Source organism: Galeopterus variegatus, unplaced genomic scaffold (genome assembly GCF_000696425.1).
Source record: "Galeopterus variegatus unplaced genomic scaffold, G_variegatus-3.0.2 Scaffold2572, whole genome shotgun sequence".
NCBI lineage: Eukaryota > Metazoa > Chordata > Mammalia > Dermoptera > Cynocephalidae > Galeopterus > Galeopterus variegatus.
The window spans coordinates 19971-33242 of record NW_007728683.1 but is presented as its reverse complement, the minus strand read 5'-3'; the positions used below and the strand labels follow the sequence as shown (position 1 = coordinate 33242).

The following is a 13272-nucleotide window of genomic DNA, read 5'->3' as shown; positions in this document are numbered from 1 at the left end:
GATTTGCATATAGAAATGCTCAACAAAATCCAACAAAAACCAAATCCAACAGCATATAAAAAGGATTATATACCAAATCAAGTGGGATTTCTCTCAGGAGGCAAGGTTGACTAACTGAAGTCAATGAATATAATACTCCAATAGAATAAAGACCAAAACCAAGATGATCATCTCAATAGCTGCCAAAAAAGCATTTGAAAAAATAAAAACAACTCAACAAGTAGGAACGGAAGACAGCTTCCTCAACCTGATAAGGGGCATCTATGAAAAATCCACAGCTAACATCATACCTGATGGTGAAAAACTTATGCTTTTCACCTAAGATCAGAAAAAAGACAATAATGTCCACTTCTATTCAACACTGTACTGCAGGTTCTAGCTGGGCACTTAGACTAGAAAAAAAAAAAAAAGAGGCATCTAGATTGGAAAGAAGAACTAAATCTATCTTTATTTGCAAATGACGTATCTTGCATACAGAAAATCCTAAGGAATTCATTGAAAAATAATTAGAACTAATAAGCATTGGCAGCAAGATTGCAGGACACTCTCTGTACCAGCCAGCTGTAAAAAAATAAAACAAAACAAACAAACAAACAAAAGATGGTAGGATACAAAGTTGATATAACAAAATCAATTGTATTTCTATAAATTAGTGTGATGATTAATTTTATGTGCTAACTTGATTGAGCTAAGGAATGCCCAAATAGCTGGTAAAATTGTTTCTGGGTGTGTCTGTGAGGGTGATTGCTGAAGGAATTAGCATTTACATTGCTAGGCTGAGTAAAGATCACCCTCATCTGAATAAAACAAAAAGGAGGAGGAAGTGCAAATTTGCTCTTTGTTTGAGCTGGGACATGCATTGCCTCCTGTTCCTGGACACCAGCACTCCTGATTTTTGGGTCTTTGGATTCAGACTGGGACTTACACTTTTGGCTTCTTGGTTCTCAGGAATTTGAGTTTGGACTGGAACTACATCCCTAGCTTTCCTGGGTCTCTAGCCTATAGATGGCAAATTGTGAGACTTCTCAGTCTCCATAATTCTATGAATCAATCTCTATAATAAATCTTTCTATGTATCTATAATGAATATATCCTATTGGTTCTGTTTCTTTGGAGAACAATAAACAATCCAAAAGTTAGATTAAGAGAGAATTCCACTAAAAATAACATAAAAATACTGAGGAATAAATTTAACAAAGTAAGCATAAGTTGTACATTAAAAACTAAAAAACAGCACTGAAAGAAATTTAAGAAGATCTAAATAAATGAGAAGACATCTATATTCTTGGATTAGAAGACTTAATATTGTTAAGATGTCAATATTTACCCAAATTGATCTGTAAGATCAGTGCAATCCATATCAAAATCATAGCTGACTTATTTGCATAAATTGACAAGTTGATCCTAGGATTCATGTGGAAATCCAAGATCCAAAACAATCTAGAAAAAGAATACATTTGGAGTTCTCACACTTCCAAATTTCAAAACTTACTGCAAAGCTACAGTAATACAGAAGTATGGTACTGGCATAAGGATAAACATATAGATCAATGGAATAGAACTGAGAATCCAGAAAAAAATCCATACGTTTATGGTTAGTGGATTTTCAGCAAGGATGCCAGGACAGTTTGATGGGTGTGGAATATACTATAAAGCATATGTACCTCGCAGGGCCTGGTTTTCCAAAGCCTTGCAGTTTCAAATATTGACCTTGCAGAGAACTGGAAATTTTCCTCAGGCTGTAAAGTCTCTGGTGTAAGATAAAGATTTGTGGCACAGCAAGGTTGCTGGCTCAAGGACAGACTAGTTACTGATTGTTATGTAAAGATACTGAGAAATTGCTGTAAGATCACTTAATTGTCTAATGGAATGTCCTGAGATACGGCTCATCCTAATGGAGAGGTGCTGGAGTGTAAAATACACACAGGATTTGAGGGACTTAGTACAAAACGAAGAGTGGGAAGCGTCCCACTCTATGTACACACCTTACTATATACATACTTATATTTATGGATGTTTATATTAGATATGTTTCCAAATGACAATATTTTGGATATATTGAGTTAAAATACATGATTTATAATATTATAAGTAATATTATATGTTATTAAAATATATATTGAAATAATATTAAGATGTATTAGTTAAAATAATTTCTTTTTTCTTTTTTTTTACTTTTTAAAAACGTGTCATTTAAAATGACAGATGTGGCTTGTACTGAGTTTTTGCAGGACAGCACCATTTGAGAATGCTCCTCAGCGGTGAGTGGCCCTGAGCAGACTGATCAGATGTCCCTGGAGCCAGATGGCCAGATCTTGAGAACACAGGAATGGAGGCACGGGGGCGTGAGATGGCAGCCTGGGGAGTCCCTGGCCCTCCTTCCTCCACGGAAACACTAAATAAACAACTAGAAACCGACTGAAATAACTTGGTAGGAGTCTGGAGATCAGTCAGATTGTACAGGTAGAAGGTAAGCCCTGCTATGGAGGAAAATAAGGCAGGGGAGGTTGCAGGTAGAATCTGTGGGGGCTAAATTCTGAATAAATGGCCAGGAAGACCCACGGAGAAGGGGGAGGACATGGAAGAGGTTCAGGGACTGGCGTCTGAGATGTCTGGGAGGGGTGGGCGAGGCCAGAGTGGGGGCCTTGCACACACTCTGGGGACCTGGCCCTTCCCTGGGATGGGAGAAGGGAGTGGAGCGAGGGCACGTGCTTCATGACTAAAAGGCTCACTGTAGCTGCTGTGGGGGGACGGGGTGGAGGGGAAGCTGGGTCCCGCTGAGAGGCCGGTCAGTGGTCCAGGCGAGAGACGAAGGTGGCTGGCTTGGAGGCGGCAGTGATGGAGATGAGAGAGGGCCCCAGATCCGGGTATATTCTGTACAGGATCTGCTGATGGGCCAACCGGGCCACACTTCAAGGAAGGGTTTGTTACCGGTTACTGACTGGCTTCTCCCCGAGGTCAGCGTTGGCCTTGGCTGGGGACTGTCAGCTGACAGCCATCCCCCATTAAGAGCCTCTCTGGGCTCGGCCCGCCGTCTGCCAGGTCCCACTTCATTTCTCCCTGGGCCGATCCCACATCTTCCCTCCCAGACCCCCGAGCTCCTTGCGCTCCCAGCTCCATCCCGGCGTGGGCTGCTGGCGGACCCACCCCCACCCCACTCTGGCAGGCGGGCAGTGGAGTGTTAGGGAAGGAGGGTCAGGATGACCCGGGAACTTTTGTCCTGAGCAGCTGCTGGCGGGGTCGCTGCAGCCGAGATGGGCGGGGGCTGCTCCTCCCGGTGCCTCCCCTGCGGCCAGCACCCACAAGGTGGCGCTCGGCTTCCGTTCTGTGTCTTACTGACCAGAGAGGCACCGTGGCCCGGGCGGCGTTGTGTGTACCCCACAGGGGCCGGGGCCTGTGAATCTGAGAGAGGAGGAGGAGGGGGTGCTGCACAGCCGAGGGGAGGGGCAGGCACGGCACAGTTTGTCAGCAGATGCGCCTGGCTCCTGGGCGGGGTGTGTTGTTTTGTTTTGCTAAAGGGCAAGACCATGATGCAAAAAGGCCACTGGTCCCTCCAGTTCCAACCTTTGGCCCCGGCGGTAGGCAATGACTTTGGTGGGCTGCTTCTCAAGAGGGTCACCAGGAGCTGGCCCCTTCTCCTCAACCCGTTTTCCTCTCTACAGTGACAGGCTTATTCCTCCGCCCCAGAGTTCAGAAAGCCTGAGCTGTGCCAGATTTTTTTCTGCCATCTGTGGTCCCACTTCCTGACCCTGCAACAGGGGAAACCCCATCTCCATGGTTCATTTCTACCTTCCCTCAGGGTGCGGAAATGTAAACAGACGGGCTTGCCAGGCACTGCAGGACCCTGCCCGCCAGCCTGCTCCTTCTCCCGCATCCTTCCTCTCCTTTGCTCTGGTAGTAAATTGGTGAGAATTAGTTGTCAACACAAAAATCGGAACGTTAGCCTTCAATCCTATTTGGGGGGCAGAAACCCAGTAATGGAGCTGCCTGGGAAAGACCTAGGCCCGACTTATAACAGACACATGAGGGCGTGGGGCAGTGTGGCGGTTCAGGGCTCTGGAGTCTGATTCAGAGCTTGAACATTGTCCCAGCGTAGCACAATTGCTGCCACGTGAACCTCACCACGGCCGCTGCTGGCATGTGCTGTCACCTTCTCTGACCGGCCCCAGGCCTCAATGTCTCCTGGGCCCATCATTGCTGTCCATCTGCCACCACTGCCTGGTCCAGAGCTGCGGTGACCCAGCAGAGGCTGGACCTAGGGCAGCTGGCCCTGTGGCAGCAGCTGCAGCTGTCGCTGGTCCTGGCAGCTGGGCTCTAGGTCCAACACCTGCTCTTGTCTGTCATGGGTGCCTGATTGTCCTTTGATTCAGAAATACAACTTTCAGGATTTGGACTAAAAGAATCAGAGCTGTGGTGCTACTTATGGGCACAGGAAACCAGAAACCACCTAAACAACAGCTGTGATGGTAACGGTGGTGACAACACACCGTGAGCCCACCAGCACCAGGTGCTTCTGGCTGAGTCCTCACAGTAACCCCAAGAGGCAGCCCTTACTTCACAGATGAGGAAACTGAGGCACAGAGAGGTTAAGTGACTTGCCTACGAACTTCTGTGTCCCCAGCCACCAGCCCAACACCTCCCTGAATGTGGCCGGATGTTGGACAGTCCTTAGCATACCCCTCTCCCCGGCAGTTCCTCGTCCAGCCAGGTGGAAAGACACCTAGGCACATGCAGGTTAGGGTCAGCAACAGGCCTGGAGCAGAATTCCGTAGCTTCACCTCTGTGCTGCCCCCTCCTCTTCTGTACTCTGCCCTGCAAATCCCAGCTCCCTGGCCTCCCTGGGGGCAGCCTCCTGGCTGCGCTCTGCTTGGGTTCCTGCTGCCCGCGCTGCAGCAGGGAGCCAGGCGGCCACGGCACCTCCTCACCTGCTTCCTTCTCTCTGGGATCACAGTCTGGAGACTGTGTCCAGTGCCTGCTGGCTGATGTCTGCAAACAGGTGTTTTGTATAATTTGTCCAGTTTCTAAGTGTTTACAGCTGGAGGGTAAGGTTCGTCCAGTAATTTCCATGTGGCTAGAAGTGGAAGCCCTCTGTATATTAAAGAAAATCATGTTAAGAAAAATCCACGTTTTCCTATTTTATTAAGAGGTTTAAAAATTGAGAATCTATGTTGAATTTCTCAAAATCTCTTTTTGCCATCTACTGCGATGATCATGATTTTTTTTTGATCTGTTAATATGGTGTTTTATGTTATTACCTTTCCTAAAATCTGAACATTTTTTTCCCCAGTTGCAAGGCATTTCGTCGACATGGCCTTACTTGATCTATACCATGATCCTTAACGTGGAGTTGTCCTAAGGCTGGATGGAGAGAAAGTGGCTCAGGGAGGGCAGGCAGTGGCTGCCCCTCCCTTCCTGTGTCCAGCCTCTGCAGCCAGTCTTGAGAATATTGGTGTCTTAGAAGGGTCAGGCCAGTTCCAGCCCCAGAGGCTTCCATGTGGGGACAGCCCTGAGGCTCTGGGGCCAGGCCTCACTCCTGGTGGACCAGTCCCTTCTTCTCATGGGTTGGGGGGCTGGGTGGCCTTTTCCTTCGGGTTTGTTCAAGACCCAGAGAAGAAAGCCTTCTCTGTGCTGTGGTCCCCTCCAGGCTGAAATGGGGTCCAAGGCATCCTCATTTCGAAAGGGAGATAATGGAAACCACACTTGCAGTTTTTCTGGCCATTTTCAGCTCAGTAATGCACACTGGGGAGGATCCAGGTGGCTGGGATGATTGGAGCTTAGTCACAGCTGGTACATGTGGGTAGATGACCTTGTCCTTCTAAACCCTGGTCTCTCCCATTGTAAAATGGGAGTAATCATCCCAACCCTACGTGGACAACTGCAACATGGGATGGCAACTCCAGAGTCCTGCTTAGATAAAAGAGGCACTTGCCATCGGCAGAACATGTAAACAGAATCTCATTTACAAAGAGAGAGAAGCATCTTGGTCTCTGCCCTCCGCCTCTTCTCCTCTTCCTGACCCCAGCAGCTGGGGAACTTCTTGCACCATTTGCCTCTGTTGAGAGTGTTGACTCAATCCAGTGTAGACACACGAAGGCCGTGGTGTTAACGTGGAGCCAACACCCTGTCTGGCTCGTCTGTCATGGACACATTCTCCAGTAACGAGGCTGGTGTGTGATGTGCTTGGGGACAGCAGGTCTCTCAGCTCTTCAGTTGTAGAGGTCAGTGGCTCATCCTCAGCAGACGCTGCAGTCTGGCTGCCCTGATCTGCTTTAGGGACTACAGGGGACTCTTATGAGCATCTGCCAGTTCTCAGGAATGTTAGGCCTCAGTGAGGGACCAGCAGCTTTCTGCAGTGGAAAGTATGGGTTCCCAAATCATGGGTCTTGGGGGTCTGGGGAAGAAGGGGTCCATCCTGCCTTGGAGCCTGGGCTGTCTCAGATGGATGGCCTCCCTGGGGCAGAGCTCCCAGCTGGCTTCCAGAATCTCTCAGGAAATTTATCAGTAAAAGACTTATTTTTTATTGTGGTTAAATACACATAAAAGTTACCATTTAACCATTTTAATTGTTCCGCAGCATTAAGTACATTCATGTCGTTGTGCAGCCATCACCACCATCCGTCCATCCACAGAAGCCTTTCTGTCTTGCAGAACTGAAACTATGTATCTATTAAACATAACTCCCGTTCCCCCTTCCCCAGCCCCTGGTGCCCACCGTTCTCCTGTCTCTACGAATATGACTATTCTAGGGACCTCATATAAGCGGAATCATAGAATACTCGTCCTTTTGTGCCTGGCTTATTTTGCTCTGTTTAATCCATGTTGCAGCATGTGTCAGAATCTCCCTCCCTTTTAAGGATGAATAACTTCCATTGTGTGGACAGACCACAGTTTGTTTATCATTCATCCGCTGATGGGCGCTTGGGTGGCCTCCACCTTTTGGCCCTTGTGAATGTGCTGCCATGAATGTGTACAAGTCTGTTGAGTCTCTGCTTTCAATTCTTTTGGGAATACACCCAGAAGTGGAATTGCTGGAAAATGTGGTAATAGTCACTTAACTTTCTGAGGACCTGCCACACTGCTTTCCACATGGCTGCACCACATCACACTCCCACCAGCAGGGCACGAAGGCTCCAGTTTCTCCATGTCCCCCCAACACTTATTTTTTGTTATTTTATGTACATGCAGAAAAGTCAAACAGTTCAAATGGGTGCACACTGAAAAGTCAACCATCTTCCTACCCCGGTCTGCAGTCTCCCAGCTTCCTGTTTCTTGCGTATCATTCTAGATAGTTATGTGCATACACAAACTTATTTGCAATACATCACCTGCCTTTTCACACAGACGGCAGTTTCTGTACAGACACTCCCTCATCCTGGTTACTGGGCGCCACAGCTTATCCTGGAATTAATCCCGCAGCTCCATTGGCCTTGACTTTTTTAACAACTGCAGAGTATTCCTGGTCCACATAGGGTCCTCCGACCAAAGATGACAGCAAACTGGAAATGCAGGAAGCAAGGCCAGGAGAGAAGCAGCCCTGGGCTTGGGGGCCAGACTTGGCTCTTGGAGTGACCAGCCCAGCCGAATTTGGCAATTGTACCACGTAAAACAAAGCATCTGATCAATAAGTCACTTCATGACCAATTAATTATATTCCTTCTTTTTCTCTGACCTTTGGTCTTCTCAACCATGTGGGGCCATCTAAGCAAACAGTGGGATTGATCAGAGCCTGAGGCCATTCTCAGGCCAAACACAGCTGGGGCTCAGCTCAGCTGAGGACGTGCCCCTGTGGGACTGTGGGCATCTGTGTAGCTCTGACCATCTCACAGTGGGGTCCTCTGTCAGCACCCTTCAGGCTTGAGTGGCCGGCCGACCTCCCACGAGAGCATCTTTAAGGTCCTGTCTGGCCCAGAGAGTCTATTATGCTGCGGCGCTACAAGACCCTCTAGTTACTCCCTTAAATGTTAAACATTTAGCATTTCGTGAACTAGTACTTGCACAGAAACATTCCAAAAAGTTAATGAGCAGCCACCATTCCTTTCCCTACATCCAGGCCTGATCCTCACAGGCAGCACCTTGAACTAAATTCAGCTGTCTTTTTTTGGGGGGGGGTAGTTCCCCATTTTTCTTACTTTTTTTTTTTGGTGGCTGGCCTGGACCCTTGACCTTGGTGTTATAATACCATGTTCTAACCCATTGAGCTAACCGGCCAGTCCCACATTTCTATATAATATGTTTATGCTGCCCTTTCTTGGTTTATCAATCTTGGATGCTACAGGTTGGTAGCCAAAGATTTAGCAGTCTTACACACCTCTCCTCCTCCACCCTCCACAAATAGTTACTTTTCTTTTTTAGGTTATACGGGGCTTAGACATTGTGACTGTGTGAAATTAGTCATTTCAGACCCAGTGGCACCCTATAATTAAGTTTCCATTCATTTACATTGTATTTTTTAAATTGAAACATAATTGATTATACATATTTGTACAATATACAGAGTTGAATATCAATACCCGTGTGCAGTATGTGGTGATCAAATCAGGATAATCAGTATATTCGTCAATACACAACACACCGTATTTTTTGTTTCTTCTAGTAATAACTGCTTTATGTTTTCCTTGTTTTGTTTCGCGGGGTGGCTGGCTGGTATGGAGATCTGAACACCTTGACCTTGGTGTTGCCAACACTGCGCTCTGACCAACTGAGCTCACCGGCCAGCCCATGCTTCATGTTTTCACTTGCATAATTCTCTGCATTTATGTACTGAATCCTTCCTTATGTTCTTTCATTTTGCCAGTAGCTCATCCAGTCTCTCTATTTTTGTTTCTGTATTGGAACTCTTTCCTGGCGTCCTCCTTTCCCTTTCTCCCACTTGGGGTGGGTGCTCTCTGGGCCCACAGCAAGTTGGCCGGCCTGGGTCTTACCAAGACCATCCTTCTGGTAGGATCCACTGCTTCCTGGTCCCATGTCTTCCTTTTTCCTTGGTTTCCTCCCGCATTCTGCTTGAGCACATCCTTGAGGAGCCTCTTCGGAGGCACATGGAAGGTGGATGTGGCAGTCTTGGAGCACGGCTGCTCTTTCTCTGGCTCTCCTGTTTTTGAGAGGTGGGTCTCTGTCCTTCCCCTGGACAGCTAATAAAGCACGGAGGAAATGACGTAGGAGACATCTGAGGGTGGGTCCTGCGAGGCCAGGCTGCTGTGCCTGGTTTGCTGGAACATCTCCTTCTGGAGCTCTGAGGCTGCTATGTCCCTGTGGAGCCTGGCCTTGGGGCCATCCACACCACCTGGCAGGCCTGTGATACTGGTCGGGTACCACCAAGGACCTCCGTCAATGTGAGGAACAGACACATCACCCAGCTGCGCCCTGCCAGAGTTCCTGGCCTCCAAAGTCATGAGATATGATAAAAGGGGTGCTGCTTAACTGAGGGGCACAGTCATGCCGTCAATGACCTGGTTCTTACTGCCCCACGTTTTCCCTCCACAGTGTAAGCTTTGTCCAGGGTGGCCCCTGTGCATATGAGCTCCCTCTACCTCTGCTAGGGAGCAGAGGGTTTCCCAGAGCCTCTCAGGTGTCCTTGCTGGCCATGGAGGTCCCCAGGGCGGAGAGCTTCCAACAACCAGGCGTCCCTATGCACACTCCCCTTTCTGTCCTCCCTATGGCTCCCACCTGTGGTGTGTGTGAGAAATCCTATAAACATTGTATGCACACAACTGTGTGTGCAGTTCTTGGGCAATTTAAGGGATCTGGGGATTGTAATAGGCAGAATAATGGTTCTCCTAAAACATCCGCATCCTAGTCCCAGACCCCAGCCTAGCCTGGGCTGAACAACCAAAGCCATCTGGGTGGCAGCTCTCTCTAAGGAAACCTGGGAGTTCCCTTGACAATAGGGGCCCCTCTAAAGACATTTTGGCTGGCTGTTCCCATCTGGTCATACTCCTGGCATCTTCTTGCTCTCGGAATCTGCCAGCAAGTGCTGGTAGCCTCGCCTCGGGCTGCTCTGGTCTTCTCTGCTGTTCCAGCCCCACAGCTCCCGGCAGTTCAGGCTCTGACATGGGCTCTGCACCACCTCCTGCTGGGTCTGTTCCCACCTGTTCAGCCACACTGGGCTGTGCAGTGACCTTCCCCAAGGACTTCCCTGCCTGCAACCGTGCTCCTGGGGCACAGACCCGACTCCTCATCTCCTTTCCTTGGCATCCTCCTGGTCATCGGCCACCCTGGAATCAGCCCACCTGCTGCCCTCCCCCGCCCCCTGGCCCCTCACAGGCCTGACCCAGGGCCTCTGCTGCCCTTGCTTCTCCAGGAGGCACAGGAAGTCTTGTCCAGATAGAACTCACATTGAAGAGAAATATGAAAAGCAAAATGAAAGCCATCTTTTATTCGTACAAATTTATCTTGTAAGTTCAAATTGAAAGTGTTTGCTCATTATGAGGTCAATCAGAGAGGACAGTGCTGCCGCCGCCTGTCACATAGGCTGGGTCGGGGCGTGGCTGACAGCCCAGAGCTTCACCAGCCCCTGGCAGCCTGATCACCCTCCTGTGTGTCTCTTGCTCAGCGTCCCACAACCCCGTGCTGTGAGATAAGAACTAGCCCACCGTAGTTTAGAAGAGCCTCCATGCAATATTGGGACAGCCTTCAATAAAAATCAAAACAGTGCTAGGAAAATATTTCAAAGTTGAATCTCTGACAATATCGAACCACAGGAGGGCAGGGGCGTGTTGTTTTTAATTGCAAATGTCAGAGTCAGCACCAAGAAGCACCCTGAGCTTACAATAAACTCTAAAGCAAGCCAGCCAGCCAGCCAGTCAGCAAGCAAGCAAGCAATCTATTACATAGAATTAAAGAAAAATTAAGATCCCATCTGAAATCTGTGAAGAACCTGTTTGGATCTCAGGGGTTCCACAGAACAAGTTTGGGAAATGCTGCCTCATGATGCCTGCCTGTCCTTCAGTGCTAAACCAGCTCAGGCACCAGCCGTCCTGGCTCCAGGCAGGGTCACCACTCTCCTCCCTCAGCACTCTCTGGAGGGCTCGCATTAGACAGGAATGGCCTTTTACCTCACCTTGCCCTTCACGGGTGGGCGGGGGTCTCACCTGGTATGACCCTCTGGTGCCTCTGCTGAGCTACCTCCGGGCCCTGAAGGCGTCAGGAGCCCAGACCTCAGCTAGCCTTCGCTGGCTTGTCAGCCTCCAACTGGAGGAGCCAAGCGTCTGGTCCTGGGAAATTAAGAACCGCCTCAAACCACATGCATGTCTCTCCCTAAAGTCCCGGGAGATCCCACTGAAGTACTGGGTTCTGTTTGGGCACTCTGCTTTGGGAAATGCTGGTGACAATGGCAATGGCATTAGTAATAATGACTGCGGCTGACGCGTGTTTGTTGCTTCGGTATTTAACAGGCACCTCACCCAGCCTGTAAAGCACGTGTGGTGCTTCCCTCCACTCTGCAAGTGGGGAAAAGAGGACGTGAGGAAGGCATCCTACCCAGGAGCGCACGGCCAGCCAAGGAGCAGAGCTGGGACTACAGCCAGACCTCGGACCCAGGGTGTGTAGGAGATGGGCCACGACACGCCGACAAGGCCTCCTTGAGCCAGGGGAACGTGGTAGCTTCCAGTGTGCTCAAGAGGTGGAGCAGGTGGCTCAACCATGGCTGCCAGCAGCCGGCACAGCCCACTCAGAGGAACGGCTCTGTCTTTGCAGCAAGAAAGAGAATGTATGGATTGTGACCCTCCACCAGGGAGAAGAATGAACTCATTTTCACTCAGATCCCTAGATGTGCTGAGACCAAGCCCTCTGGCTCACAAACACTGCTCCCTTCTGGCCACAGAAGGATTCTTCCATGTGCCAAGTGCTGCAATGGGCACTTGGGGTACGACTGCAGAGAGAGACCTGGCCTTGCCCTCCTACGGCCTTGCCTACTTGGGACAACCTACACTTGCCCAACAACTGGCTCGATTGTGTTGGACCTGCCTCTCTGCCTGGGCTAGCTGGAACCCAGGGCATCAGCTGACGGCTACCACCGCCACACAGCTCTGCGCCCAGCAAGAGCTGTCTCAATTCAGTCTTTGTCTCCCTCTGGGGAAACCCAAGGGAACATGCCTACCACTCCTGCTTAAAAAAGAACCTTGTGCAACGCAAAACTCGAGAAATTGTTGAAGAACAGTTACCAAAATGCATCCTTTAAACCTGCTGTGCCTCCAGAAATACAGGTTGTTGGTAAAATAGATAGATTTCCCATGTATCATTTAAATGTCATCCCTAAAACATATTTCGGGAGTGACCGTTTCTGACTGGGCTCCGCCGGGGGCTGAAGCAGCAGGCTCCATCCTCATCCTCTGACACTGGGAGGATATTGCAAAGGCTGGGCAAGAGCACAGCAGGCGGGCGGAGGTGCTGCTTCCTCTCCCCTCACTTCAGAGCCTGTCCTGTCCCTGGTTTGGGAGGATTAGGCCAGTTCTGTTCAGCCAGGGCCAACCTGGCAGAAGTTAGCGTGTGTCTGCGAGCCAGGCAAGTCCAGCCCAGGACACTCCCTACCGACCCCAGAGTGCACGGGGGCCGCAGAGCCCACACCTCCGTTTTGGATAAAGAGATAGGCGGGACCCTCTCTCCCGGAGGTCTGGCTTGAGTGCCTAGCCTGCTAAGAATCTGTGGCCACTGCCGGCCCTGCTGTTGGGTGAGGTCGCTGCAGCAGAAGGGTGTTCTGAATGAGAATAGGCAGTATTTTAAGACTGAAGCCAGGGCAGTGCACGAAGAGAAGTCTTACTTTAACATCAATATTTTGAGATAATTCTCCTGCTCACGGACCAGGTCCAAACCCCTCATTCTTTCAGGTGTTGGTCATTTAGCTACAATCTACTTTTTTAGTCTTAGTAGCAAGCCCTGTGCCCCAGACCTGGCTGGGCTGTGACAAACATGTTCAGGTCACCTCTCGGCCTTTGTTTGGCTGTTTCAGGACCTTACCATCAACTGCACCCATGGGACCATGTCCTCCTCATCCCTCACACCTGATGAAAGACACGCACTGTGGCGACGCTATTCTTGAGTCCCCAGCAGAGCGAGCTCCCTCCATCCCCTGCATTCCTGTAGCCCTCCCTGCCTGCCCATGCTCCTCTGTGGCCATCACCCCTTCCCCTTGTACTGTCTTCTCTACCCTGTGGGACTGGGAGGTCCCTGAAGGCAGAATCTGCACCCTCCTCCCCGCCCGCCCGTGCTCCTCTGCGGCCATCACCCCTTCCCCTTGTAGGGTCCCTGAAGGCAGAATCTGCACCCCCTCCCCGTGCC

The 13272-nt window shown here is 49.8% G+C and overlaps 1 long non-coding RNA gene across 1 annotated transcript; it reads left to right on the top strand.

The window, feature by feature from the left end:
* Positions 1-2406: 2406 nt before the first annotated feature.
* Positions 2407-12217, top strand: LOC103598331. The gene is made up of 2 exons (XR_551193.1): positions 2407-2470; positions 11391-12217. It is a non-coding gene; the product is annotated as an uncharacterized LOC103598331 (long non-coding RNA).
* Positions 12218-13272: the final 1055 nt, after the last annotated feature.